We start from the raw sequence: 27164 nt of genomic DNA, 5'->3' as shown, positions 1-27164 counted from the left end.
TACAAATATATCACCTGGACAATGTATAGTTACAGTATTGTTTTACAGTTATAGTATCTTTGTGTGCATGTATTTAGTCATTTCCAAAAGTTTTTATTTATTTTTTAACTAATTTATTAAAAACATTTTTTTAAATTTTAAGTAGGCTACATACTCAACATGGGGCTTGAACTCACAACCCTGAGATGAAGAGCCGTTTGCTCTACCAACTGAGCTAGCCAGGTGCCCCAATTATAGGAAAATGTTTATATTCTTGTAACAGTTTGCTGCCTACAAGGTGGGTATGTGTGGGAATATGTACACATTAGACTTTAGTTGCAAATAGAAGGAATTTGAACATAATGTTTCATATTGAAGCATTTTCTGTTTTAAGAGATCTCTGAGAAAGAAAACATTTAATTTTCCAGTTCTGATAAACTCTTCTAGTTATAATATATTAGTGTGATGTATTTAATAAGAAACTTACTCTTGGGGGCATCTGGGTGGCTCAGGGGTGAGTGTCTGCCTTCTGCTCAAGTTGAGATCCAGGGGTCCTGGGATCGAGTTCCGCATTGGGCTCCCCTCAGGGAGCCTACTTCTCCATCTACCTATGTCGCTGCTTCTTTCTCTGTGTCTCTCACGAATAAATAAATCTTTTTTTAAAAAAAGAAAGAAAGTTACTCCTGAATTTTGCATTTCTGCCATGATGGAATAATGGGGACCAGGAGCAGGTGAGGCAAGAGAGGTACTTGCCTCACGTGCAGAATTGAAGGGGGCACCAGAAAGCTCAATAATTGAGATTAATAAATATGGTAAGGGCATCTGTCTGGCATAGTCGGTAGAGCATGTGACTCTTGATCTCAGCGTTGTAAGTTTGAGCCCCATGTTGGGTATAGCGATTACTTTAAATATTAAAAAATCTTCTTCTTTTTACTTATTTAAAGATTTTATTTATTTTAGTGAGGAGTGGGGCAGAGGGAAAGAGAATTCTCAAGCAGATGCCCTGCTGAGCACGGAGCCCAGAATGGGCTCAATCTCATGACCCTGAGATCATGATATGAACTGAAATCAGAAGTCCGATGTCCAACCAACTGAGCCACCCGGGTACCCCCCAAATAAACATTTTAATACAGTGCTTTTAAAAAATCAAATTTGATGCAAAGATCCATAATGAAAAAAAAAAACAGATTTTAAATACATACAGGATCAGAATTAGTTATTTTTTCTTTTTGCCTCAATTTTAAATTTTAATATTTTTGCTTCTCATGGATTTTTTCATTAATTTTGATTTTTATCTCTATTACGGAGTTTTTTGGCACTCCCTTAAAATTTGTACCCGAGGCCAGTGCCTCACTCACCTCAACCTAGTCCCAAACCAGACTCCCATCTTAAACAACATGAAAGCCAGATAAAATATATGAAACAACTGTTTTAGACATTGGTCAACAGGCAGGTTAGGACTGTGTTCCCTGAAATAAAAGAAATGAGACCTGCAACCATTCCAGCTTATCCTCTAGAGCAAGGTCCAAGAAATTTTTCTGTAAAGGGCCAGATAGTAAATATCTCAGGCTTTTCAGACCATATGGTCTCTATCACAACTACATACTAAACTCTATGTCTGCTTTCCTACCAAGTATGTAAATAAACTGGTGTGTATTCCAATAAAACTTTATAAGAACTAGTAGTAGGTTAGATGTGGCCTCCATGCTGTAGTTTTCACAAACTTGTCTTAGAGACAAGTCTCTTGTCTCTTGTCCTAGAGACAGTTTCCACACTGCAGGCAGGGGCAGGGAACTGAGCCCACTGGTCTTGCTGAAGTGGCAAACACTCAGTGTTTGGGAGGACTAAGTGGCTAGAATGGGGGGCATGCAAAGTATAGGAGGGGAAGAGAGCTACTTGGAAGACTCCAGAAAGCTGCAGAAAGACTCCCTTGAGCTTTGGCTCAGCTTTGACTGAGTACTGACCAGCAAATACATGAAGAGAAACACTTCAAAGCAAGGAAAAGAACCACCAGAAAGGAGTAGACTGAACAATTTGTGGACATCACACAAGATTGAGATAGTGTGTATTCCCATCATATTACCACTCTAGAGTAATATCAGATCCTTTTAAAACTTCTTCTTAAATCTTTGTTAGGGAGGGTTCAGAGTAGCTTTTTCCATTTAGGGCATCAGATAGACTCCTCTCACCTCAGTAGTGGGGCTGGATTAGTTCTAGACCAGAAAGACTGCCGCATACCTGCCCTCGCTTGTTCCAAGTAACAGTTTCCAGAACAAAGTCCCACCTGCATGTATGTATGTTTTTATTTATTTGTTAATGTGTGTTTTTTTTTAAAGATTTTATTTATTTATTCATGAGAGACACAGAGAAAGAGACAGAGACACAGGCAGAGGGAGAAGCAGGCTCCATGCAGGGAGCCCGACGCAGGACTTGATCCCAGGTCTCCAGAATCAGGCCCTGGGCCAAAGGCAGGCGCTGAACCACTCAGCCACCCAGGGATTCCCCCTGTTAATGTGTTTTTAAAGATTTATGTGTTTATTTGAGAGAGAGTGCACGTGCATGTGCATAAGCAAGAGGAGGGGCAGAGGCAGAAGGAGAGAGAGGATCTCAAGCAGACTCTCCAACTGAGCGCAGAACCTGATGCAGGGCTCAATCCCAGGACCCTGAGATCATGACCTGAGCCAAAATCAAGAGTTGGCCGCTTAACTCCCTGAGCCACCCAGGCTCCCCAAGTCCCAACTGTATTTAAAAAGATGTAACAAAACCCAGCTCCCAACAGCCTAAAAAATTTTTAGTGTCCAGCATCTTATAAAAATTACCAGGCATGCAACAAAGCAAGAAAATATGACTTTAACCAGGAGAAAAATCAACCAATAGAAACAAATCCAAAAATAATAGATAAGAAAAAAAACAAAACAAAAATAATAGATAAGGACATTAAAATCACTGAAAAGCGAGTTGTACATACTCAAGGATATAGAGAAGAATGAGCATAATTAGCAAAAGATACCAAAAAACCTGAAAACTTCTGGATGAAAAATAGAATACCTGAAACGAAAAACGCAGTAGAGAGATTAACATCAGGTTGGTACTACAGAAGAATTGGTCAATGAATGTCAAGACATGGCACTAGAAATGATGCAAAATCTAGCAAAAGAATAGGGAAGACTGAAGAGAATAGCAGAGCATTTAGGGACCTGTGAGACAAAATCAGCTGTTCTCAGATACATGTAACTAGAGTTCCAGGAGGGATCCCTGGGTGGCGCAGCAGTTTAGTGCCTGCCTTTGGCCCAGGGCGCGATCCTGGAGACCCGGGATCGAATCCCACGTCAGGCTCCCGGTGCATGGAGCCTGCTTCTCCTTCTGCCTGTGTCTCTGCCTCTCTCTCTGTGTGTGTGTGACTATCATAAATAAAACAAACAAACAAACAAACAAACAAAACCAAAAAAAAAAAAAAAACTAGAGTTCCAGGAGAGGAGGGAATACAGTTTGCATTTGAAGAAATAATGGCTGAAAAAAAAATCCAAATTTGATGAAACCTACAAAGCAGAGCACTCAAAAACCTCAAATAGGATAAGCAAAGAAAGCCATACCAACATTGTACATAATCCCATTGCTGAGAAAACAGTGGTAAAGGAGGGGGGGGGAAGCAACAAGAAGAAAAGACATTACAGAGGAACAGACAGAAATGGCAGCTGACATCTGGTCCGAGCTTGTGCTAGCCAGAAGACAACACAGTGACATGTTTAAAGCACTGAAAGAAAAACCTGTTAGTTCAGAATTCTGTACCTAGAGAAGATATCTTTCAGAAATAAAAGTGAAATAATAATTTCTAGGCCAAGAAAAGCTGACAGAATTTATTGCCAGTAGAACTGCAGTACATGAAATCTTTAAAGGAAGTTCAGGTAGAAGGAAATACACCAGATGAAAATTTTTAGAGAGGAATGAACCATAAATGGTCGATAAATATTGTCACTTTGAGTTGCTTTTTAAAAAATGGATGTTTACAGCAAAAAATAACAAAATTTTGTAGGCCTCCTAATACTTGTAGAGGTAAATGAATGAAAACAAGCACAAAGGATGAATGGGGACTGGGATCATGGTACCACTATAACTAAAGTGGCATAACAGTATTTGAAGGCTAACAGTGATAAGTTAGAGATGATTGTCCTACCCAGAAAAATCTGTCATCAGTGAGAAAAGAGGAAACATTAATGCCAATATCAGGTATGTGAGAGAGGGTACCATTACAGATCCTACAGGCATTGAAAGGGTAGTAAGGGTAAAATTGTGAATAATTTTATGCCAATAAATTTGACAAATAAATGAAAACATTCTTTGAAAAACAGAAACCACCAAAGCTCACTCAAGAAGAAATATGTAAACTTTCATCACTCTATATTTATTAAAGAAATTGAATTGGTAATGAAAACCCTCACTTCAAAGAAAACTCTAGACCCAAATGACTTCGCTGGTAAATTGTATTAAATGCTTAGAGAAGAAGGAATTCTAATCTGACAAAAACTTCTCTAGAAAATAGAAGAGGAGGGAATGTTTCCCACCTCCTTCTGTGAGGCCATCACTGCCCTGAAAGCAAGACCAGACAAAAACATTACAATACAGGAAAACCACCAAGCACATTTATCATACACACATGTCTTTCATACATATTAGGTCCATATGGAAACATATAAAAAAGATATTGCTTAATGATCAAGTGAACTTTATCTCAGGAATGAAAAATTGGTTTAACACTGGAAAATCAATCCATAAAATCCACCATCATAATAGATCAAACACGGAAAAATGAGAAGCATGGAGATGGAATGGAAAGCACAAAGGGACACAGAGGAAATAGTGATGTCCATCACAGGTATGATTGGGTTCTGGAAGGAGAGGAGAAGGACAGTGCAGAAGCAGTGTTTGTAGGGATAATGGCCGAGAAGTTTCCAGAAAGTTGAAAGAAGCCAAACCTCAGTGTTAGGATGTTCAACAAATGACTGACACGATATCCTAAATAAAAAGAAATCCACACCCAAACACCTGGCTGTGAAGCATGTGATTACCTGCAAAGGAACAGCAGGCAGCTTCTCAGCACCAGCATTGAGAGCCACACAGCAATTGGAATAATGCCTTCAGTACATGAAAGGAAAGGAATCTCTCTCTAACCAAAATAAATGAATATTCTATAAAATGTTAATGGTGACAAAAATATATGCACATGCGTAAACACACAATGATAGGACTTAAGTTGGAAATATGATGAATGGAATTAATATTTTAAAGTCCTTAAAAAAATAAAGTCCTTGCTGTCTGAGAGAAGGGTAAAGATATAGTGGCCTTTGAGAAGAACCTGCACATTATAATTTCTAAAGTAATCACTAAAAGAACAGGGGTGCCAGGGTGGCTCAGTTGGTTAAGCATCCAACTCTTGATCTCAGCTCTAGTATTAATCTGAGAGTCCTGAGATCAGGCGTTGTGTTGGGCTCCACACTGGACATGAAGCCTACTTTTAAAAAAAGAATTCCATTGTGGCAATTGTCAAATGCAAAATTCTTAGAAATGTAAGAAATGTAAACGTAAAAAAATTTTTTAATAGAAAGCAAGTGAGCATGGGGGAGGGGCAGAGGGAGAGAATGACTCTTGAGCAGGCTCCACACCCAGCACAGAGCCTGAAGTAGGGCTGGATCTTACAGTTATAACCTGAGCCAAAATCAAGAGTCAGGTGCTTAATGGACTGGTGCCCATATTCAAATAATTATAAAACTCTATGTAACAGGGATACCTGGGTCACTCAGTGGTTGAGCATCTGCCTTTGGCTCTGCACATGATCCCTGTGTCCTGGGATCAAGTCCTGCATCAGGCTCCTCACGGGAGCCTGCTTCTGTCTCTGTCTCTCTCTATGTGTCTCTCATGAATAAATAAATAAAATCCTTTTAAAAAATTCTACCTAACAAAGAATTTTTAGGATACCAGTACATAGCCATTCAGTTAGCAAGAATTAAAAAGCCTGACAAGTCTTGTTGAGGAATTTGAGCACTGTAAACTTCTGGCAGGAGTATAAATTATTAACATCTTTGGGAAATAGTTTGGCTTTATGTAGCAAAGATGAATATACACTTACCCAGTAACGTAGAAGTCACATTTCTGTGTCTGCACACCGGAGAAATACATGCTCACATGTTCAAGATAGCTGCACCAGTGAGATCTGTGTCTTTGCTCCAAAGTAGAAACCATGCAGGGGACAGGGGACTGGATAAGTAAATTATGGTATGTTTACACAGTGGAATACTACACAGCAATGAAAATAAATGGCAGGTACAGCAACAGAGGTGGAGTGAAAAAAAAAGGTAAGACAAAAGAATACATACAATATAATTCTATAAATCTGTTGATATAAAATTAAATTTGGCAAAAGTAAACTGTATCAGACATGCATGCCTAGATGACCCATCTAAAGAAGAGTAAAGGAGTGATAACCGTAAAGATTTGGGTAGTTACTGCTCACAGGGGGAAGTAGGCGTGGGGTCAGAGAGAGGCACCCAGCCCTTTTGGGGTTTCAACAATGTTCTGTTCCTGGGCCTAGATGGTAGTTGGACTAGTGTTTGTGTACCGAACATACATGTTTCCTGTGCTTTTTTTGATGTGTGCAATACTTCATGATAATATTTATTATAAAATAAAAATAGTCTGAAGATACTGAGACTTTGTAATTTGTGTCCAACTCAAAAAATGGAAAATCCAAAGTACATGTTTATAGAGAGTGGTTAAAGTGTTTTCTTTAACTTCTTTCTTGACCATTTTTTTTAATTTACGTTTTTTGAAATTCTGTTTTTAAAATCTGTAAAAATGTTCCCAGTGTGAGTTGACCAAGTATTATTCTTACTCCCAGGTAAGAGACTCCACTACATTCTTTGAAGAAGGATAAGATTGACACTGCTTCGCTTCTTTCTTTACCGAAGTCTCTTCCTCCCAGACCGAGCTTTGGGTATCTTCCTTACAGCATATGACACACGGGTACGTCACTGGAAAATTTTAATTTGTATAGATTTCTCTTTGCAGCTGGAACTTGTTTGCTTTTTGTAAAAATAAAGTGATTAAAACACATCCTGAACTTACTCATTTTTGGCTTTAGCAGTTTCACTCTGAGACGGATGTATTTGAGTATCTTCTGCACACATGGCACCATGTTTTGGTGTGTGTCTAGCCTTATTTTTATTTCTCATTTCTTTAAACCAGCATTACTTTTTGAGAATAATTGACATTATCCCTGGTGGCCCGGTAATAATGAATGTGTTTGAAACCCAGGACAGGGGTAGGGGTTTCTGCCTCATAGGCCTGCCCTCTGAAAAACCCGAGACCCACTCTTTCCTGCAGGACACCCACTGCAGTGAAGGTGCCAGTGGCTGAGGCTGGAGGCCTACTCAACTCAGGATTGCATCTTTTGGTACTTGAACTGTTTGCTCCATAGCCGTTGTTCTCTAGAAGTTTGAAAGGAAACTATATTTTAGTCTCTAATTTGTGATTGAGTGGCACTCTACTTGAAATTAACTCGTTAATATGTTAGAACAGTAAAATGAATATAAAATAAGTTTCAAGTATTTGCATTCAAAGTGAGATTTAATATGTAGCTATTTTTTAATAAATTCATAAGTATCAAGAAAACTGCAGTTTAAAAGATCATTTGTAATCAATCACAGGACCACTCAGTTTTTCCCAGCCATCTGAGTTTTTAGTTTGTATGGAGCAGGGTTCAAACAATCCCAGCGAGCGGATGCGTCCCTTCAGTCTGTCCCATCACTTGACAGCCCCTCCCTGTCCCCTTTCTTCTGTGTGTTTTCTTGGTTGCTTGCTTGTCGTCAGAGGTTTCCCTCTGTTAACTTTTGCCCTTTCCACTGAGCGTGTTCTTCTGGCCTCTGCATCTCCTGTGACTGGGTGGGCAGATGCAGTGGCTTGACCACATCCCTGCGTGGCCTTTGAGCACAGGCTCTGCAGAGGCAGTGATGGGTGCCCTCAGCAGGACTCCTGTGTCTCAGAGACTTGGGGCTAGTGCTGCCTGGGGCCTGGCCTGTGTCATTGGAGGTCGTGAAATGATGGTGCCACACTCTTTGCCATTGACTTTTGCCTTGGGTAGTTGATACTTCGATAGAAACTCTCCCTCCTTAGGTTTTGATTACACTAAGGAGCAGTTCAAATAGGAAAGGGAGGATAAATGCCTGGTTCTTTCTTTTTACTAGTTCACAAACTAATGAGACGGTTTTACAGCCACTTCCAAAGTGACTGATTACTTGGGAACTTAGACTATGTGGTGTGTTTAGATCCCTTAGTTATGATTCTTATAGATGTTCACCTTGAGCCACCGTGGCCAGTTGAGCCTGAGTGGGCTCCTTTGTCCTCTGACCCGCATTCCTCCTTCCCTTGCTTTGTGGTGTGAGAAGATGTTCCAGATTTCCTTCTAGACTTCTTTGCCCCAGACCTCGCATTGGCTCATTGTCTGAGCAGCTCTCATTCCTTTTTGTATAAAATGGTATCTTGAGACCACAGTCTGGGTGCTGAGGATAGACACAGCTGCAGGGCTGGTTATTGTTTGCAGGCCTTTTGGATAGATTGCCAGACAAATACACTTTTTAAGTGAAAATATCATGAATTCATACTGACGTTTCTTTCAAATTTAGTATTGTTTTTAATTCTTTATGCCTCTATTGCTGTCTCTTTTCCTAATGCTGAAAGCCTTGGTTCCTAACGACATTAACATTGTTCGTTACCTGTTTTATCATATAAAAGAAATATGATAGATTTGTTTGTTTGTTTATTTTAAAGATTTTATTTATTCATGAGAGACACGAGAAGCAGAGACATAGAGGGAGAAATAGGCTCTTATAGGGAGCCCGATGTGGGACTCAATCCCCAGACCTGGGATCACGCCCTGAGCTAAAGGCAGATGCTCAACCGCTGAGCCACCCAGGTGCCCCCAAATGTGATAGTTTTAGAATAATAATATCAGTGTATTACCAATAATATGATTCCTGAAAACAGTTTAGGATTTTCTGCAGTTCTTTTTGTCCTTAGAGTATACATCCCTACGGATATTTTGCCAAATTAAATTTTAAAGTCACTTGAACCAGATCCTCAGTGTGCCAGCAACAGGTTTACACAGTCATATGCATTTTTTATTTGAATTTGAAGGAACAGCTGCTTTTAAAATTTTGTAAGTTTCTAAAACATTTTCATATTTCCAGGGGTGCCTGGGTGGCCCAGTGGTTGAGTGTCTGCCTTCAGCTCAGGGTATGGCCCTGGAGTCCTGGGATTGAGTCCTGCAGCAAGTTCCCTGGGGTCTCTGTCATGAATAAATAAATAAAATCTTTTTTATAAAAAAAAAAAAGACTGCATATCAATAAACTGAATCTGAGAGCCTCTCCCTAGCCACAGAACATACACCCTGGGGCACCTGGCTGTCTCCATCAGTGTAGCATGTGACTGACTCTTGCTCTTGAACCCCATGTTGAGCATAGAGATTACTTAAAAAAATAAAATAGAATCTTTAAAAAAAAAAAATGTATACCCTGTATCCATAGAGGTGGTGGTGACAGAGAGTTAGAAGAGTGTTGAAACCAACAGGTCTTGGTCAGTAAACAGGTGTCAGAATCAGGGAAGTGAGGACAGTTCTGCTGGAGCAGCTGGCTCAGTGGCAGTGTCACTCCCTGCGGTGGGAACAGGTTGTCGTGGTGGAGTCAGGGATGTGGCAAACAGTAATGAGAAGCACCGAGAATGGCAAATTCCATGTTGGGGGCATTAAATGCAAGGGGCCTGTGTAGCAAGACAGACTGAGCAAGGTGGTCTGGGAGCTCAGAAAGTGTGGTACTGCGGTGCTCAGAACAGAAGCTCAAGGGTGCAGGTCTGCTGGGTAAGGCCTTGGGGAGGGGTGCAGTTGGCCAGCATGAGTGTGTGGAGGGGAGGAGTGAGTTGGCCTCAGCACCCAGGCAGTCCCTACCTCTAAACCACAAGCAGAAATGGGGGAATCTGCCCGAGAGACTGGGGAGGGGCACTGATACAAGAGCCAGTACTTTGTGAAATCTGTAATCCAGTCCTTCAGGTGGCTGTGTTTTATGTTTTTCACTCATATTTTTGAGTAAAGTTGTTGCTCCAGGGAAATGAACCTTATCACACACGTGCAGCTGCCTGTGCCTCCTGTCCAGGCTCACCCTCGGGGCAGTATCCACCTGCATGTGGCTCTTTGTGGCTTGTCAAAGCACTGGGCCCTCAGCCTGTCCCCCTCCCAGAGGGCAGGACGCTGGCTCTGGGCCAAGAAAGGCTCAGCTTCTTTGCATAGTCGGGATTGAATGAATGCTTTAAAAAAAAAAAAATCCCTAAATCAAGGGATATTGGCAGTGCTGGGCTTCAAAGCTATTGTTTTCCTAAAGGATTTAAGACCAAGTTTTATACTGAGGTTTAATCCGGTTCTTTCCAGCTGTGAGCCTGTGGCCGGCTGTCCTGTCCTCATCGCCCTTCCCCCCAGTCTCTCTTTTTCTCTCTCCAGAGTGGGGTTTTTCATGTGATTTGGATCTGCCTGTTTGGAGAAGAATCGAGTCTCCTCTCATCTTTACTCGGCCAGTATGTTAGCCACAGGCCCAAGCAGAGCATTTGGCATCAGGTATCGTGAAAAGAGCCTGTGCTGAAATGTTTACATAAACATGGATTGCCAAAAAACTTTTTTTTTTTTTAATCAACAGGGCACACCTGTCTGTTTATGGTTTTCTCTCTTCTTTTATTGGCATTACTTAGATGATAACTTTTAATTTCCCTGCTGGGCTTGATGGTGAGCTCGTTGTGTTTTATACTTTCTTGCTGGCAGGAGCCATTTTCTTTGTTTATCTGATGCTTCCCTTTTTTGGTTTTCCCCGGGCTTTCCAGTTCTTGGAACACCCTTTTGTCAGCAGATGTGCTTTGGTTTCCAATTTCCAATCTCCATGTAAGATGTAGCTCAACTTAAATCACAAGTAGGGGAGATAAATTGTTAGAGTGATGAAGGCGTAGAGGAAAAGCAGAGGAATCCAGTCCAGCTCTTTGCTCTACTCCTGAGTACGGATGTGCCTCAGCTTCGAGAAAGGCTTCCTGCATAGCTGATGAGAAACCAAAATTTTGTGAATCGATTTTCTCAAATAGAAGTTTTTGCATTTGAGTAAGAATATGGCACAACATATAAATTCCTGCCTAAAATATGTAGCAAAAGTAAATAATGTAATAATAGAGTAGTAATTCTACTCAGAGGATACTGCAGAGTGGGAGTTCTAGAACTAAGAAGGCCAGGCACTGGGGCAAGGCCTGGTCCTTGGAGCGGGCTCAGGGTACCACCTTTGAGGTTGCTCCTCCCAGGTTGTTTCTGCTCTTGGCTCCTCTTAAGCTCCTCAGAGTGCGCAGACTCCCCGAGCGCCATTTCTTACCATATACCTTGCCTACCTTATAGTTTCCATGGTGCTCTCTTTGCCTCATGTATCTATTGTTTCTGTTCAGAACACTTTTCTTGATGTATGTGGAAGTAAACCTCCTCTTCCCACACTTAATGCTAAAAGGTGAGATGTTGGCAGTAGCCTCAGGTTCTCATCACTCACTTGGCACGGTGTACTGACCAGAGGCATGTGTGTTATAAACCCCATGCTGCTTCCCCAGACTGGCCTGTTAAACATTAATCCACTTGTGCCCACGAGTCACCTTCTCCTCCGCCACCTCTTTAATAATTGGACTGAGTTTGCATTATTTTTCTTCAACACAATTATTTTAAATATTACAGGATTTAATTAATGTATACTTACTGCATTTAAACTTTAGAATTAAGGTAGAATTTAACTATTTTTATATCCATGTATAAGCAAGTGAAATAAAGGTTTATTTATTTATTTAAAGATTTTATTTATGGGACACCTGGGTAGCTCAGTGGTTGAGTGTCTGTCTTTGGCTCAGGGTGTGATCCCGGGATCCGGGATCAAGTCCCACACCGGGCTCTCTGTGTGGAGCTTGCTTCTCCTTCTCCCTGTGTCTCTGCCTCTCTCTCTTTTTCTAAAAAAGATTTTATTTACTTGAGAGAGAGAGCACAAGCAGGGGGAGGGAGAGGGAGAAGCAGGCTCCCCGCTGAGCAGAGATGGCTCCCCTTTATCCCAGGACTCCCAGGACTCCAGGATCATGACCTGAGCCAAAGGCAGAGGGTTAACTGACTGAGCCACCCAGGTGCCCAAGATATGTTTGTTCGTTCGTTCGTTCGTTTGTTTGTTTGTTTGTTTGTTTTAAAAAGTTTACTCATGAGAGACACATAGAGAAAGGCAGAGACTTGGGAAAAGGAGACTCCCTGTGGGGAGCCTGCTGGGGGACTCAGTCCAGGACCCCAGGATCACAACCTGAGCCAAAGGCGGCCACTCAATCACTGAGCCACCCAGGTGCCCCAGGTATGTATATTTAAACCAGAAATCTAGTCAGAGATTTTCACGATCATACATTTTAGGAAGTTCCAAAATGTGACTTGACTAACATTGCTACTTCTGGTGCTCAGCCTACATGTGGAGCACACAATGGGATTCTTGACCTGTGGATGTCCAGATGCAGTTGCAGAATAGAAATTGCCATCATAGAAAAATTTAGCATTTTCAGTTCATACGTTTGTGGGAACTTTCTTTTTTACAATAGTTTCTAGTTGAGGGGCCTTTGAACATGGTATCAGCTTTTGTAACTATACTTACACTAGATATTGTTGTTCTAGTCTGTCTGACTCCAATGGATGCCCAGTTACCATATGCACTGGCACTCAGCATGGTGCCTATTGATGTTGGCAGTTGTCCTTTGGCCACTTATCTCCTTATTTCTCTCTATTTGATTTAAAACATTATTAGCTCAAGTTAGTTTTTCAGTGCCTTCTAATATCTTTATTCCTCTCAACTATTTTTTTAAGATTTGATTTATTATATTTGAGAGAGGGAGTGCACACGAGTGAGAGGAGAGGCAGAAGGAGAGAGAATCTCATGCAGACTCTGCTGAGTACGGAGCCCAACACAGGCTCAATTTCAGGACCCTGAGATTATGACCTGAGCCGAAATCAAGAGTTGGATGCTTGACTGACTGAGCCACGCAGGTGCCCCTCAATTTTTACTTTTTTTAATTAAAATATGTACAATGATATGAAATTCTTTGGATCTAAATATGGACAGAATTGTGTTACATCAGGTTCAAATGTGCTGGCCATTTTTTTATGTTGTTACTGCTATTATTTTTCTGCTTGGGGTTATTGAGTGGTTATTACATTATACTATGTTACATTTTTTTATGGTTTTTATTAATTTGAGAGAGAGAGAAAGAGAGAGATGGCACAAGAAAGTATGAGCAAGAAGATGGAGGGTGGGCTGGGAAGGAGAGAAGGAGAGAATGCTGAGCAGAGAGTGATCCCAAGACCCTGGGATCATGATCTAAGCCAAAGGCAGACACTTAACCAACTGAACCACCCAGGCGTCCCCATTACCTTTTTTTAATAAGAAAAAAAAATATCATGTAACCCTTTAAAATACAGTTTAGTGGGCAGCCCCCGTGGTGCAGCGGTTTAGTGCAGCCTGCAGCCCAGGGCGTGATCCTGGAGACCCTGGATTGAGTCCCACATCGGGCTCCCTGCATGGAGCCTGCTTCTCCCTCTGCCTGTGTCTCTGCCTCTCTCTCTCTCTCTGTCTCTCTCTCTCTCTCTCTGCATCTCTATGAATAAATAAATAAAATCTTGAAAAAAAATAAAAATAAAGTACAGTTTAGTGATTTTTAATATATTCACAGTGCTATAAACTATCAGCACTATTTAATTCCAGAATATAGTCATTCACCCCAAAAAGAAACTCTGTAACCACTAAGTTACTCTCCATTTTTCTGCCTTTGCCCCACTCTTTGGTAACCACTAACCTCTTTTCTGTCTCTGGATTCACCTCTTCTGGATATCTTACATAAATGGAAGTATATGGTATGTGGCCTTTTGTTTCTGATTTCTCTTATTTAGCACAATGTTTCTGGGGTTCTTTCATGTTGTAGTATGTCTTAGTATTTCGCTCCTTTTTATGGTGAAATAATAGTACATTGTGTGGATAAGACCACATTTTGTTTATCTGGTCATCTCTTGTTAGGCCCCTTGGGCTATTAATACTTTTTGTCTTTTATGAATATTGCTGCTTTGAGCATATGTGTACAAGTCTGTATAAACATGTGTTTTGGAGTCTCTTGGATATATACATGGGAGAAGAATTTCTTTTTTTTAAAGCAATTTTTAAAAAGATTTTATTTATTTATTCATGAGAGATAGAGAGGCAGAGACACAGGCAGAGGGAGAAGCAGGCTCCATGCAGGGAGCCCGACATGGGACTCGATCCCGTGACTCCAGGATCAGGCCCTGTGCTGAGGGCGGTGCTAAACCACAGAGCCACCAGGGCTGCCCTGGAGAAAAATTTCTAGTCAAATGCTAACTGTTTGAGGAACTGACAAATTGTGTGAGGCATTGCCAGCACCATTTTACATTCCCTGTAACAGTAGATGAGGGTTCCAGTTTCTTTATGTCCTCACCAGTACTTGGAATTTTCCATTTTCTTTTATTAAAGCCATCCTAGTGGCTGTGAAGTAACATGTCATGATTGTCAATTTTTAAAAACATTATTTTTTTTTAAATTGACCTAAAATTCATACAACATAAAATTAGCCATTTTTTAATGATTTTATTTTTTTTAATTTTTTATTTATTTATGATAGTCACAGAGAGAGAGAGAGAGAGAGAGAGGCAGAGACACAGGCAGAGGGAGAAGCAGGCTCCATGCACCAGGAGCCCGATGTGGGATTCGATCCCGGGTCTCCAGGATCACGCCCTGGGCCAAAGGCAGGCGCCAAACCACTGCGCCACCCAGGGATCCCAAAATTAGCCATTTTTTAAAAAGATTTTATTTATTTATTCATGACAGACACACACACACACACACACACAGAGGCAGAGACACAGGCAGAGGGAGAAACAGGCTCCATGCAGGGAACCCGACGTGGGACTCGATCTCTAGGATCACACCCTGGGCCGAAGGCGGCGCTAAACCGCTGAGCCATCGGGGCTGCCCAAAATTAGCCATTTTTAAAGTGAACAATTCAAAAATAAAAAATAAAGTGAACAATTCAGTGCAATTTAGTACATTCAAGGTGTTGTATAACCACAACCTATGTGTGGTTCTGGAACATTCCCATTACCCCAAAGGAAACCCCATACTCCTTAGGCAGTTACTCCTTATTGCTCTTCCCTCAACCCCTGGCAATGACTGGTCTGCTGTGAGTCTCTGTGGATTCACCTATTCTATATATTCTTATAAATGGAGCACACAGGATGTAATCTTTTGTTTCTGACATCTTTCATTGAACATAATGTTTTCCAGGTTCATCCATGTTATAGCCTGTATCATTGTTTCCTTTCTTTTTATGGCTGAATAATATTTAACATCCTATTGTCTGGAGATCCCGCATTTTGTCTATCCATTCATCTGTTGATGGACATTTTGGTTGTTTCCACCTTGTGGGTATTGTGAATAATGCTGCTATGAGCATGTGTGTATGTGTGTTTGAGTACCTGTTTTCAGTTCTTCAGGGTATGTACCTAAGAGTGGATTCACTGGGCCATATGGTAATTCTATGTTTAACTGTTTGAGGAACCACTAGATTGTTTTCCACAGCAGCTGAACCATTTTGTTTTCACCAGCAGTGTATGAAGGTTCCAATTACTCCACATCTTCTCTTCATCAATGCTAGATATGTAACCTTTTTAAAACAATTAAAACCATCTTGGTTGGTGTGAAGTGGTAGCTCAGTGTGGTTCTTACTTATATTTCCCTAGTGACTAATGATGTTGAGCATCTTTTCATGTGTTTTTGGGCGTTTCTGTATCTTCCTTAGAGAAATGTTTATTCATATATTTTGCCATTTTTAAATTGGGTTGTTTGTCTTGTCGAGTTGTAAGGGTTCTTTACGTATTTAGGATATTAGGCCTCTATCAGATATGTGGTTAGCAGATATTTTCTATTTTGTTGTCTTTTTTTTTTTTTTAGATTTTATTCATTTATTAGAGAGGAGGGGGGTGGAGCAGAGGGAGAAGCAGACTCCTCGCTGAGCAGGAAGCCTGATGCAGGGCTCAATCCCAGGACCCTGGATTCATGACCTGAGCAGAAGGCAGACACTTAGCTCACTGAGCCACCCAGGTGCCCTGTGTTTTCACATTCTTGATAACACTCTTTTATGTAAAGAGGTTTTTTTGATTTGGTGAAGTCAAATTTGTCTATTTTTTCTTTTGTTGCTTGTTATCTTGGTGTCATATCTAAGAATTCTTTAGACCAAGGTTATGAATATTTGCCACTGTTTTCTTCTAAGAGTTTTTTGTGTTATCTCTTACCTTTTAGTGGGTAATCCCATTTGATCTTAGTTTGTATATATAGAGTGATATAAGAGTCCAGATTCATTCTTCTGCCTGTGGTTACCCAGTTATCACAGAGACTGGTTTTCTTTCCCCCCCACCACTAAATGATCTTGGTATCCTCATGAAAAATCATTTGGCCATATTATTTCTGGATTCTCAGTTGTATTTCATTGGTCTGTATATCTGTCCTTATGCCAGTATTATGCTGTTAATGATTACTGTAGTTTTGTAGTAGGTTTTGAAATAGTTTGAGAAGTGTGAATCTTCCCTTCATTTTTATTTTCTAATATTGTCTTGGCTCTTTGCAGTTCCTTCCAATTCTGGGTCAGATTTTTTCATTTCTGTCAAAGGAAGGCCATTAGACCATTGATATGGATTGCATTGCATTTGTAGATCACTTTGGGTAGAGTAGTAGGGTTCTCCAGAGAAAAAAAACCAACATGTACATGCACGCACATAGAAAGAGATATTTATTATAAGGAATTGGCTCTCACAGTAATGGAGACAAGCAAATCCCAAGATCTGCAGTATGAGTTGGCAAACTGGAGAACCAGGAGAGCCAATGGCTTAGTTCCAGCCTGAGTCTGAAGTCCTGAAACCATAAGAGCCAATGCTTTAGTTCCTGTCCAAAGGCCAGCAGGCTCAAAATCGAGGAAGAGCTGATATTTCAGTTCAAGAACAAAGGCAGGAAAAAAGACAATGTCTCAGTTTGAAGGCAGTCAGATAGAAAGAATCCTTCTTACTTGGAGGTGAGTTGGCCTTTTTGTTCTATTCAGACCTTTGACTGATTGGATGATGCCCACCCATATTGGGAAGGACAGTGTGCTTTACTCAGTCTACCAATTCAAATGATAATCTCATCCAGCACCCTTACAGAAACACCTAGAAATAATGTTTGACCAAATATCTAGGCACCCCATGGTCAGTCAAGTTAACACATAAAATTAATCAGTAAGTAGTATTGCCATTGTAACAATATTAAGTTGCTAATCCATGTACATAGACCTGTTTTGGAGCTAACAAATGTCTACTGCTTAATTGTTTCTTCTTTAATTTCTTTCTGCAATTGTTTTGTAGTTTTCAGTGAACAAATATTTTACCTCCTTGGCTAAATTTATTTCTAGGTACTTTATTCTCGTAGATGCTATTGTAAATCGAATTGCTTTTTTAATTTCCTTTTTGGATTGTTTATTACTGTTGTATAGAAACACAACTGATGTTTCTTTGTTAATCCTGTACCCTGCAACTTTAATGAATTACTTTATTAGCTCTAGTTTTTCTTATGAATTCTTTGGGATTTTCTATATGTAGGACCTTGTCATCTATAAATAGAAATACTTTTACTTCCTTCTTTCTTATTTGGATGCATTTTACTTCTTTTTCTTGCTCTGGCTAGAACTTCCAGCATAATATTGAATAGCAGTGATGAAAACATATTTCCTTCCCTTCTTCCTGATCTTAGGGTAACAGCTTGCAGTCTTTTGCCATTAAGTGTGAAGTTTTCATAGATATCCTTTATCTTGTTGGGGTAGTTCCCTTTTATTCCTAGTTTTCTGAGGGTCTTAATGAAAGGGTATTAGATTTTGTCAACTAGTTTTCTACATCAATTGAAATGATTACATCTTTTCCTCCTTTATCTATTAATGTGATACAGTACATTGATTTTCTTAAACCATTCTTGCTTTCCTAGGATAAATCCCACTATGTATTTAAAAGTATATAATACTTTTAACATGCTGATGGATTCAGTTGTCTATTTTTTTGTTGTTGAGTGTCTCTTTCATGTTTGAAGAACAGTTTTGCTAGATACAGGATTCCTGGAAGTTGATTTTTTTTCATTCAGTCCTTTGAACATGTCATCCCATTGTCTTCTGTTTTCCATGGCGTATGATGAGATGCCAACTGTAACTTTATCGAGGAAATCCTTGTGTGTGTGAAGTAGCTTCTCACGTGCTGATTTCAGAATTTTCTCTTTGTTTTTCCGCGGTTTGATTATAATGTATTTTATTATGGATTTCTTTGAGTTTAAACTAAAATGGTGTTGAGCTTCCTATATGTGCAGATTAATAGTTTTCATCAACTATGGGAAGTTTTTGTCCACTATTTCTTCAAATATTCTTTCCAACACTTTCTCTCTCTCCTTTCTGGAACCTCCCCTAATGTGTATGTTGGTATGATTGATGATGCCCTATAGGTTTTTGAGGCTCTGTTCATTTTTCTTTGTTGTATTTTCCTTTTGTGATTTAGACTGGATAAATTCAGTTGATTCATCTTCAGGTTCTCCAGTTCTTTCTTATGCCGAAGTTCTGCTATTGAATCCCTGTTATGAGGTTTTCATTTCAGTTACTGTGCTTTCCAGCTCTAGAGTTCCTATTTGGTTCCTTTAAAATTCTTCTCTTTATTGATACTCTGTTTTGTGAGCCATTGTTCTTATGGTTTCTTTTATTCTTGGACATGATTTCCTTTATCTTTTTGAATATATGTAAAATAGCTGATTTAAACTATTTGTAAGTCCAGTGTCTAGCATTCCTCCTGAATAGTTTCTATTTTTTGCTTTTTCCCCTGTGTGTGGGCCATACCTTCATGTTTCTTTGCATACTTTGTAATTTTTTTTAAAGATTTTTATTTATTTATTCATGAGAGAAACAGAGAGAGAGAGAGAGAGAGGCAGAGACACAGGCAGAGAGAGAAGCAGGCTCCATGCAGGGAGCCCGACGTGGGACTTGATCCCGGGACTCCAGGATCACGCCCTGGACCAAAGGTGGTGCCAAACTGCTGAGCTACCCGGGCTGCCCCTGTATTTTTTTTTAATTGGACACTTTTAATATTATAATGTGGCAAATCTGGAAATGAGATTCTTTTTCTCCCCAGGATTTGTTTTTATAGTTGTTTGTGTAATGACTTCTTGAGCTAAGTTTGTAAAGTTTATATTCTTTATCATGTGTGGTTATTAAAGTCCTTGTTCGAATAGCATAGTGATGGAACACATTTCTTTAAGTGCCTACAACCAAAATTATCTCCTAGTCTTTTCGGATAGGGTTTTTATGAGTGTTGGGGTATGCTTTCAACACTTTAGCCGGGCAGTTGACAACTCTTATTTACCATTCGTTTCCTCTGTGCGGAACCTGAAGTTCAGCCAGAGGCTTGAGGCCTTCTCAGGTCTTTCCTGAGCATGCATACAGTCCTGGGCATTTATGTGGCCTTTTAGATTCCCGGAAACACATTGAAGCTTGTCAGAGGCCTTTTTCCCCAGCTTTTCTTCTCAACATTTTGGTTAATCTGTTGTTTGCTTCAGTTGTTACTGATTGCTCTGAGCAGTGATAACTAATAAATTTGCCCCTAAATGTCTTCAATAACTACCACCTACCACCACTACCAGTAGCCATGTCAACATTGGGAGAATTTTGAGTTTATTGAGATAAAGCCAAGTGCTTGGAGTTGATCTTCTAGATAGGTCAAAACAAACCACCGAAATTCTTTGCAAATGAGGTCTCTTCTTCTCCTGCTATCCCTCCACCTCCTGCCAGATAACCTGTTCCAGGTCACAGACTATTATCCTGGTGCATGGGTTCAGGTTTGGGTAAAATGGCACTGTGCTCATTGTGCTTACCAAGGTTCAGCTGGTTTCTCATGATTAAGTATTCTTCTCGTTGCTGCAAGCTTTCATTTAGTTTCCAAGATTCCAAGAAGTTGCCTCTGATGGATTTTGCCAGTTTTTTTTTTCTTGATTTTATTGAAGGATAGACTTTTGGAATTTCTTACTCAACCATTTTCACTGATACAATTCATTAGTCTGTTTTTAGTGTTGTGACCAACTTTGGGTTTGCCTAATTTATGTACACTGCACCTGAGATTCCAGAAAGGATTTAAGATGGCCTAGGGAAGCAAACAAGATAAAAGATAAATTATTTATTGTATTTGTTTTGAGCCTGTTAGTTAAAGGGCATTCTGGTAAAAAATGTGCCCTCCCAAGTTGCTACTGAAAATTTGGTCTTACAGATGGAAGTTTTGTTTCCTTTGGTGATCTTGAGGTCTCTTTCTTCCCTGTTATATAGGTTGAAGGGACTCGGAAGAAAACTTAACCTCTGTGGTTTCACCATTTATATGACTTTGTAGATGATTTCAAGGTGATCACCACATTACTGTCCAGCTTTAGGAATGCTCATGATTGTCTGCCTCTGAGTTGATTATGGAAAATTTGCCTCCAATGGTGATTTTTCCAAATCCAAACTCGCTTTTTCTTGGGACACAATAGGTGGGTATTTGTCTTATTTTAAGACTTAAAGACATTGTCCCTATTGTCCTAGTTGTTTTAGGAAGTGATTAGATGATTCTCACACTTTTTATTAGAACTGACTTTTCATAGTGACAGTTGATGGCCTGCAAGTCTAGGATCATCAGTAAACCTGAGAATATTCATCTTCCACCAGTCCTAGCATCTGCTGAGGTGTCTAGCTCCTGCTTTCCCTAGGCCAGCTAAGGCCCACATCAGGCATCTCACTGATGCAGAAGGTCATGGACCTACCCCTAGGCCCTGCTCAGGGTTCATGTCATTTCTGACTTGAATAGTCTCTTTTTAAGGAAGAATGTTTTCCATGAGCAATGTGAGTCAATTTAACATAATGGCTTATTTTCTAGTTTTATTTGAACATAATATTCTTCTTTTCAAAGCAATTTTGTAATAGAGTTGGAGCTGCTTTTTATTTCAGTTTTGTATATGCTGTTGTCCCTTTTTCATCAACACTACCTGTAAGATAATGTGAATATTTTTAAAAGGCCAAGATATGGGTAAATTTGACTACATTAAAATTAAGAACTTCTCTTCATTAAAAAAACATAAATAAAGTTAAAGCCATCCACAAACTGGGGGAAGACATATAAATATAACTAACAAAGGCTTAACAGAATATGTGAGCAACCCCCACAAATCAGTATTATAAAAGATAATAGCCCAATTAAAAAATGATAGAGAGACACAATCAGGCATTTCATGGAAGAAAAAGCCTAAGTGGCCCATGAATATATGAAAAGATACTAAACTTTTAAATCATCAGAATAAGAAAAAAAGACCATTGTACCTGCTAGGTTGGCAGAACCTAAGATGTTTGATTCCCAGTGTTGGCAAGGATGTGGATTAAAAGAAACATTTATCCTGCTTGACTTTGGAGAGTAGTTTGGCTCTAGCTTATAAATTGGCCATGCATTCAACCTGCAAATCAGCAGTACCTCTGTAGTCTAGATGTGGAGTCCAGGGCAGGGATCAGCAGGCTCTTTCTACATAAGGCAAGATGATAAATATTCTAGACTTTGTGGACCACATACAGTCTTGTGATTTAGTTGCCTTTGTTTCATTTGTTTGTTTGTTTAACCCTTTAAAAACCTAAAATGCATTCTTGGCTTCAGGGAAATAGACAATAGGTAACAGTAACCTAACAATCTACTGGCTAGATTTGACCCACAGACTATAGTTTGCTAACCCCTGATTGCCTGATCTAGGGCACAGACCCTAGAGAAACTTACATGAGGACGCCAGGACAGATGTGCCAAAGTGTTCAGAGCACACTTTTCATAATGGCAAGGACTGGCAACTGTGATCAGAAAGTGGATAGATGAGCTGTGGAATATTATACAGCAGTGAGAATGAATGGAAGCATAATCATGCACACAGCAGACACAGGTGAAAAGTTATAATGCTGATGGCAGAGGACTACATATGGTGCAATAACATTCCATGAAATTATTTTTTTAAAGATTTTATTTATTCATGAGAGACACAGAGAGAGAGGCAGAGACATAGGCAGAGGGAGAAGCAAGCTCCCTGACGGGAGCCTGATGCAGGACTCCATCTCAGGACCCTGGGATCATGACCTGAGCCAAAGCCAGACACTCAACCACTGAGCCACCCCGGTGCCTCACATTTCATGAAATTAAAAACAGGCAGAAGTATATTGTTTAAGAAGAAAAATATATATGATAGCAAAAGACTTATAGATCCAAATTTCAGACTGACATTTACTTCTGGAGAGAGACAGGACCACAGCTGAGGAAGGAGCATGCACGTAGGTGGTGACATTTAAGCAGGTGGTGTATTCTGGGGCTCTTTTTGTTGTTGTGCTTTTGTATGTATGGCACATAATCTTTATTTTATTTTATTTTTTAAGTAGGCTCCACACCCAACCTGGGGCTTGAACTCATGACCCTGAGATTAAGAGCCACATACACTACCAACTGAGCCAGCCAGGCGTCCCTGCCTTATAATCTTTTTTATGTGTCAAATATCACCTAATACATTTTTTTGAAGAAAAGAAGGATACCAGCCAAGGAGGTCTTAGAACCCACCCAGCTGTACTCCCTGAAACAATACTTTGTGTGCTGGAGTTATGCTGAGTTGCTCACCTGGGAGGGAAGGAGATGGATATCTAAGCAGCTCTTGGGTGGTAACCACCAGTGCAGCCCTTGAAGAGCTTTAGAGAGAACACCCAGGAGTGAGGGCTGGCACAGAGTTCATGCTTTTCCTTCCCCATTGAAAAGACCTTGGCATATGTGTCAGAAACCAGTTGACCATAAACATGAGGGTTTATTTCTGGATTCTCAGTTCTCTTTCATCGATCTGTATGTCTAATACCAATATCACAGTGTCCCAAATAATTTGTAGTAAGTTTTGGAACAAGTGTGAGTCTTCTAGCTCTGTTCTTTGTCGAGATTGTTTTGTCTATTCTGGGTCCCCTGAATTTCCATCTGTTTGTTAGATTCCACTTAATTTCAGCAAAAAAGAACCAGTGGGGATTGTTATAGGAATCGAGATGGATCTGATCAGTTTGAGTAGTGTTGCCATCTCAGCAGATGTCGAGTCTTCTAGCCCATGAACATGGGATGCTTTCCCATTTGTTTACATCTTTGATGTCTTTCAACAGTATTTTATAATATTCAGTAAACATACATTGCCCTCTTTGGTTACGTTTATTCCTGGATATTTTATTCTTTTTGATACTATTATAAGTGGATTGTTTTCCTAACTTCATTTTTGGGTTGTTTATTGCTAGTGTATAGAAATACAATTGATTTTTTTATATTGACCTCTGATTCTGCTACTTTGCTGAATCAGTTTATTAGTTCAACTCATTTTTAGTTTATTCTTTTGTGAGTTATATATGCAGGATGATGCTATCTGAAAAAGAAATAGTTTTATGTCTTCATTTCCAATTGATATGCCTTTTCTTTTTCTTGTCATATTGCTGAGAAGCACCTTTTATTTATTTATTTATTTTTATGTCTTTATTTCAGAAGCGCCTTTTTAAAACAAGGCGTGGGGCTGTCTAAATAGGGTGAGGAAACAGGCCAATCCTTGGCAGATTCCCTGACCACAGTTGGTGGGAGGACGTATCTTCTCTGTATACAGTGCTGCAGAGTCTGCAGATGGCCTCAACCTAAAATATTATAGTAATGCCTGATAGTGCAGATAGTTAGGGGTATAGTATCTGCTTTTCATGTAAAGAGAAATGAGACTCTGGGGGTCAGCGCTGTGCTCAAGGATCCATCTCAGGGAGACACTGGGCCACCCTTACCACCCAGGCTACTCAGTGCCAGATGTCCTGCCTGACTGGTTCCTCCCCTGACACCCCTAACACCAGGTTCCCTTCCACAGCCACCTCACAGTGCCATGTCTGCTGCTCCTTCTTGTCCTCCTCTGTTGGAATTGAAGTGATACCACCAGTCCAACTCCTGAAGCCTCAATATCCCCAAAACCAATGTGCTATCTTTCTTTTTTGAAGATCTGCAGCCCTTTGTACCTTCTGTTCATCATCCTCTGCTTGTTGACCCTGGAGTGCTCACTTCCTCGTGACTCCTTCAAAGCTCTCAGGGGCTGTGTCCCTGATGTGTGAGGCACAGAGCTGTGTATGTCATAGGTGCCTAGTTGTATTTGTTGAAATAAAATGTGATTGGTTTGGCAAACCTTTGCAGAATCACTCCTGGAGAAGGGTGCTCCCACCCACGTAGAAGGGTGGTGGGCATGCCCTCCAGCATTCCCAGGTTGAAAGCCCTGATGTTTGTAAAACAATGTAGCCAGCAATACTCTCCAGGGAACACCGCTGAGGCGAAATAAAGTGGGAAGCGTCAGTATTTGAATGAAATGGGCTATTGCCCTCTAAAATAATATTTGTTTAATAGTTTAGTAAATATTGAAGGAAATATGTAATATACAACCTTTTACAAGTGTTTGGCAGTGATTAGAGTACCATAAAATGCACATCACCTCTGACCCATCAGTTCTGTTGCTGTATGGTTGCCTAAACGTGCAAAGATAGAAGTTCAGGAATGTTCACTGCAGATTGTTCATGATAGCACAACATCAGGGCGCCTGGGTGGCTCAATCAGTTAGCACCTGACTCTTGATTTTGACTCAGGTCATGATCTTAGGGTCTTGGGATTGAGCCCTATTTCAGGCTCTGCACTCAGTAAGGAGTCTGCTTGGGGTTCTCTTCTTGTCCTTCTGTCCTTCCCCATCATGTATGTACGCTCTCGCTCTCTCAAAAAAAAAAATTCTTTTAAAAAAATAGCAAAACATCAGAAGCAGCCTGAGTTTCTTCATTAGTGGAACTGGTTATATCAATTAGGTAAACCATCCAGTAGAGTGCTGTATGCAGCCCTTCAAAATAAGAAAGTAGGGCAGTCCCGATGGCCCAGTGGTTTGGCGCCGCCTTCTGCCTGGGGTCTGATCCTGGAGACCCAGGGTCGAGTCCCACGTCGGGCTCCCAGCATGGAGCCTGCTTCTCCCTCTGCCTGTGTCTCTGCCTCTCTCTCTCTCTGTGTCTGTCATGAATAAATAAATAAAATATTAAAAAACAAAAAAATAAAAAAAAAAACAAAATAAAAAGTAGATCTGAATATGCTGATATGGGAAAAATGGCCAGAATACAGCATTGGTTTCAAAAGGAAGCTGTTGATGAATTTGGATGTGCGACACAGTTTGTGTGCAAGGGAGAAAGAAGACATGTTTTCTTCATGTGCATTTCTGGATGTTTGTCAGAAGGGAGCATCTGCCCCTGGGTAGTTGCTGTCAGGGGATCTGGTCTTTATTCCTTGCACTTCGCACCTCCATGTTTTAGTTTTTTGTTGTCTTTTCTGAGGGCACATACTGTTCTAATCAATGAAAGTCTCACTGTGCTCCCTTAGATGTCTGTCACTGATCACAGAAGTTGGGCATATACAGTTTTAATGTTAGAGTCCTATACTTTAGAGTATATGCCACTATGTATAAATGACACAAACTAACCAAACCCACACAGAGCCATTTTGAACAGTTATTTTGCAATATTTTTTGTTTAGATTTTAAATTGAGATATAATTCTTGTACTATAAAATTCACCTCTTTAAAATGTCTGGTTCGATGAATTGTAATGTATTTAGAGATACATTAGACAGAGATAGTCCATCCCATTATCCAGTTCCTGAACCGCTCATCACCCCTGAACTGCTCCATCACCCCAGGGGGAAAGCCTGTACACATCAGTACACACTCCCCTCCCCCAGCCCTGGCAACTATGAATCTGTTTTCTATCTGTATAGGTTTGCCTATTCTGGACACTTCATACTTAGACCATTTTCTTACGCTTCTTTTTCCTTCCTTGTGAATATAAGGTAGAGGAGGTCTGGTGTTGCTCTGGTTTCTATAGCCCAAGCACGGTAGAGCATCTTTCCCTCCTTCCCTTAAGGCTCGTTCTCCAGCCCACAGCCTAGATTGGGAATGGGTCATGCGTGGGATGAGATGCAGGGATGCTGGGTAGGATTGTCAGAGTCCCACAGTCGCCCGTTGCAGAGATGCTCCCGTTGGCACCCTACATTACAGGGTAAGGTAACTTACATTATAGCTAAGTCCTGATGGGCCTGCTGGCCATAGGCTGTCATGTGCCCTTTAGGACAGGGCTGCTGTGATGCTTTCTTTGATATGCCTGGGATACATTTTGCATCTGTTCACTTATCTTAAATAGCCTACAAAAACAAAAAATCTCAAACTGTATTCTTATTTATACAGAGAATGACATGTTGTAGGTAAGTGAACATTTATTATTTATCATTTGTTTAATCCAAAGTTAATTGTCTCTCAGGTTTGAAATAGGAATTCACCTTTAAAGAATCAAATATTTGTCATTAAAAACTGTTTATTGAACATGCAGCTTCCTGTACATTATTGGCTGAGATACTAAACCAAACTCATGAGTAGCTTATAATCTAAAAAGAGTTTTCAAGGCTGGAAGCTCCAAGACCAGATCTAAAAGCTGAAGAGTTTTCTTTTCCTGGAAGAGTCGGTTGTCATAGAAACATAGCTTGGTACTATTAGTGGCTCAGACCTCACCTTTACATCTGTTAGCTCAGCAGATATATACCGGGTACCTTCTGCTCCTCAGGCACTCTTCTAGGTACCTGGAATTTGTCAACAAAACCTGCATATCTGGGGAGCTTGCATCCTGCTCAAGGAGAGAGAGAGTTAACAAGTATGCAGAGTTAGAGGGTGGGAAGTGTCATGGAAAAAGTACAGGCAGGGCAAAGGGGGTCCTTGAGAAGGTGGGGAGGTACATTCCAGGAGGGGAGGTGAACTCTGAGCATCTGCAGAAGCAAGGGCCTGGTGTGGAAAGTGAGAGAGGTCACACAGTGCCAGAGATGGCATGGCCAGTTGGCAGCAGATTGGCTCCTGGTCAACTATTTTCTCTGACAGGTACAGCAAGCACCAGGCACC

The 27164-nt window shown here is 40.4% G+C and overlaps 1 protein-coding gene across 3 annotated transcripts in view; it reads left to right on the top strand.

Moving 5' to 3' along the window:
- The window catches only part of TRAF3 (TNF receptor associated factor 3), a 109450-nt gene that overhangs the window by 52539 nt on the left and 29747 nt on the right, over positions 1–27164 (top strand). For all 3 annotated transcript variants that reach the window (XM_041759221.1, XM_041759219.1, XM_041759220.1), the window contains exon 2: positions 6872–6996. The gene's annotated coding sequence lies outside the window, so the exon portion shown is untranslated. The remainder of the gene's footprint in view (positions 1–6871; positions 6997–27164) is intronic.

The sequence above is a fragment of the Vulpes lagopus genome, chromosome 6 (assembly GCF_018345385.1).
Source record: "Vulpes lagopus strain Blue_001 chromosome 6, ASM1834538v1, whole genome shotgun sequence".
In the NCBI taxonomy this organism is placed as follows: Eukaryota; Metazoa; Chordata; class Mammalia; order Carnivora; family Canidae; genus Vulpes; species Vulpes lagopus.
This window is presented reverse-complemented; position numbering and strand designations above follow the sequence as displayed.